The sequence below is a fragment of the Dendrobium catenatum genome, unplaced genomic scaffold (assembly GCF_001605985.2).
Source record: "Dendrobium catenatum unplaced genomic scaffold, ASM160598v2 fragScaff_scaffold_1728, whole genome shotgun sequence".
NCBI classification, from domain to species: domain Eukaryota; kingdom Viridiplantae; phylum Streptophyta; class Magnoliopsida; order Asparagales; family Orchidaceae; genus Dendrobium; species Dendrobium catenatum.
Window position 1 is genome coordinate 826,632 of NW_021320190.1, and position 4,261 is coordinate 830,892.

Here is a 4,261-nt window from a genome sequence, read left to right on the forward strand (position 1 = left end):
TCAGTTAGAGGTATTATGCATATTTTTTGGGTTTAAATTTAATTTATTATAATTTCTGGAAGGTTTAGAGGCTTAATTATTGAATTAATTAATTAAATATTTTAATTAATCCTAAAATCAGAAAAAATGCTTCTAAGCGCTGAAAATGTCACTATGTTTGAAGTGTTTAAATTTCAAGTTCAACTTCTGGAATATTTATGATGTCACTAAGTTTAAATGTTGAAGTTTTTATGTCAATCAGGGATCTACCCTATCTCATATAACTTTTCTAAGTTTGTTAGACGGGTCTTTAATTATTTTCTTTAGGGTATCACTACAATATAGGAATTTAAACTGAAGTTTTAGACTAACCCTTGGGTTTACAATGCATATTAATACACAAAAATAGTAAACACACTATGTTCTTAGATCTAGGATGTTGCGGATCTATGGTTTATGATTTTGATGATAGAAAACATTCCTTATTTCTCTATGATTGCCTTATGTGCTAACGTTTCAGGTCCACACATTTAGAGTTCAATTTGGAACCAGCTCAAGATTGGGTAGACTAGGTCTGAGTCAGTTTGTAATCTTTTTCTTTGCTTGAGTCTGTTGTATTTGTTATGGGACCTATTGATTTGTACCTATTGATTTATAACTTGAAAGATTTTCTGTTATTCCCTAAATGATTTCTATTTTTGATAATATCGGCCAGGACGATATTTATATCGTCCTGGACGATATGTCCAAAATCAGAAACCTGAATTAGGGCATCCTCATTAAGGCAGTTGTCATAAACACATCGGCCTCGGCAATACTTGTATCGGCCAGGACGATATTCTAAATTCAGAAAGAATCATCCGCCATAATCAGTTTAGGTATTCTTTATTTTAGGAAATCGGCCAGGACGGTATTTATTTCGTCCAGGATAATCTAACTCAATCATACCTAAATCGATCTGGTATTATTTAGAAATCATTAATGGCTAATTGATACGATCACATCGTCCGAGATTATCTTATGATCGGCCAGGACGATGGCCTGGACGATTGACTTCGGCCAGCACCAAATCAGGGCGATAATCAAGATGATTAAAATCGATTTTAAACTAATCGGCCAGGATAATCGTGAAATCGGCCAGCGGTTATGACTTATGTGCCTCAGCGATCCGCGAAAGCCACTCGATCCTCCGCCTTAACGATTGAACAGCTCGGACTGAGTCAAAAGATTAATTCAGCAGAGAGCAAGATCAGGGAGTCGATCTAGAGAGTTATATGACTCGATCTGGACCGTTGATCATGAGATCAACGGTCTAGAACTTGCCCAGCCTATGGAAGAACTAGACCGAGACCCTAAACTAGAAAAATGACTCATTCTTTCAAACCCGATGATGAAATTAAATGAAAATTTAAACTCAAATTTTATGTTTGAACAGAAATTAGGGAGAGTCAAAACCACAGCTTAAGATGAGCTTTATGAAAAGTTATTTAGACTAGTGTATGCTAATCTAGGGTTTGATGTTATACCTCGATTTATGGACGGATTAAATTGTTAAAGATTTGTTGCATTTGTAGACTGTTCACGGTCCATTTTATAGAAGACACCATGGCTAGTGAAGCTACAGATTGAGCTGGAAAAGACTTGGACAAATTTAATGCTTGAGGTGGCCGGAGGTTCTCCGGCGACGGATCTGACCGGCGAGATTTCACTAGGGAAATGAAAAATAGTTTCTTGAGGGTTTGAATGAGCTGAGAGCTCGACTGGAGAGAGCTTGAATAGAGAGAGAAGGTTATGGTGTCGAATGATAGCCGTTCTAATGGTTTTGCCTTATTCAATCTTCCTCAAATTGAATGGAAGGCTATGATAGGCTGGCTGGACTCCCAGATGAAAGCCAAGTGGCCTGGGAGTGATTGGAAAGCTGGAGAATCAAGGACATAAGGACTAATGAGGTGGAAAGGCCTCCTATGTCCTTTTGAGCACATGGATTAAATCAAGGCCACTTGATCCTGATCCAAGGGTTAAGAATAGATCTAAGAAGGTTCTATAGTCTATTTAAATGGCTGGAGTGGTTTTAATTAGAGTGGATTAGCTCTAGGGAGTGATTTGGCCATTTTAAAGGATTGTTTGACCATCCATTGCTTGTTTGACCAGTCAATGGGTCCATTGGTGTTGAGGTGGCAGCCAAGTGGCCTCAAGAGCTGGTTAAATTGATTAAAATAAAGGCTAAGTCAAGGGATTGAGACTTGAGTTTGTTATGAAAGTTTGGAATAGATTTGAACAAGTTCTCATGACTTTACTCAATCAAATGAGAATTGATTTGGCTTAGTTTGAGTTTAAATGCATTTAAATTCTGAGATAGAGTAGTATTAAGGGATTGATAAGTCAAATGGGTTGAAATGACCCAGTTAAGTCTAAAGGGACTGTTGGGTCTGAAATTACTAGATGGACAAGAGGGGGGTGAATTGTGAAAGATTTATAGTGATAAATAAAACCTAAATAGGAGTTCTAATATTTTTGATACTTTTTAAGGTTTTAACAGGAAAATAAAGTGCAACAATGGAATCCTGTTCAATCACAATATTTCACAAAGCAAATATACTAAAAATGAAAAATGCACGCAAGAATAAAAATGATAAGAAAAAATCACACCGAATTTTTATAGTGGTTAGGTCAAACCATAACCTACGTCAACTCCCCGGAGTCCTCCGCTCCGAGAATTTCACTACAAGCAATAGCTCTCCATTTGCCCCCTTGGCAAGGCGGAGAAGCCCTTATAATACTCCCTTTCACCAACCCAACGTGGCAGAGTGCCAAACTCTATTTTCACCTTCCTGGCGATGGTAGATAACCTTCTCCTTTTTCTCCCTCCTGGAGAAGGCAGAGTACCTCAAGGTCACGGATGTAGAAGAGTCTTCCCCTTGGAGATCCTCTCATAAATTCTTCTAGGGCCACAAAAGGAGCAAGATGCAGCAAGTTCGGAACAACCGTGTGATCTCCATCACACTTTTTCTCTCTCACAACTCTCACCTTCTCCTTCCTCTCTCAAACCCTAAAGAACTTCTCAAGAGCTCTCTCCCTTGGAATCCCTCTCTAACCACGTTCTCCTCTCTGATTCACGCTCTTTAAAACATAACTATTTTGACACCTAAAAATGAGCTCCAAAATCCCTGAAATTTCAAAGTAGCTATTACTATCGTATAGTACGATTTCTAATCATACCGTACGATATGTATACCAAGCTTCATCCTGGTACGAAGATGTATGAATAGTTCAAAATCAATCGTACATTATGATAATGAATCGTACGGTATGATCCTCAACATTACTAATCATACAGGACAATAGCCAGGACGATCAAATGTCGTCTCTGTTCATCGTATTGTACGATATATATCGTACAGTATGAATGGTCAAAATTCAAGGCATCGTCCAGAATGAATTCCGAAATGATCAAGATTCGTCTCTGTTCATCGTCTAGTATGATCTACATCGTACTGTATGATGAAAAAAAACCAATGGATCGTCGAGGATGATCTCGGGACGATCAGAGTTCGTCTATGTTCATCGTATTGTACGAACTGGTTCATACAGTATGATATTCAATTTTAAATTGAGCCTTGAATTATTCCACTAATCACGGGTTAATTAAAGTAAGTATTTAAAATAAATCGTATAGTACGAACGGCGGAGAAAATACTTACTTAAGTTAATTTGACGGCTAGGGTTTTGGATTTGAACATATCGTACAGTACGATTTTGATTCGTACGATATGATCTATTCCCAGAATTGTCCTACAAGCTCAGATCGTACGGTACGAAATAAATTCATACAGTACAATCTACAGAGAAAGAAAATCCCCAATTTTTTCTTTTAAAAAACCCTCTCCCCCTGTGTGTGTGCATGGTTGCACAGACTTTTATACTTTTATTGGCCAGACTCAAGAAAGTAAAAATAAAATAAATAACAAAATTCATTGTCACTCATACTCCTAATCTACCCATTCTTGAGTCTTTCTGTCATCCTAAGTAGCTTGTGATCTTTCTGAAATGTTAGTACTCACAGACAATAGCAAACAAAATAATATTCAATTAATAGATAATTCAGACGACATTATTTGTTATCATCAAAATCTCAAACTCGGGGTCATGGGTTGCAATAATCTTCCCCTTTTGATGATGTCAAATAATGTTTATTATAGGCAAATTTGAAGAACTTTTTTTTTTTGAAACGGAAATGCAATAAAAAGAAAAATGCAGTACGAGATAAAAAGAAATGCATTTA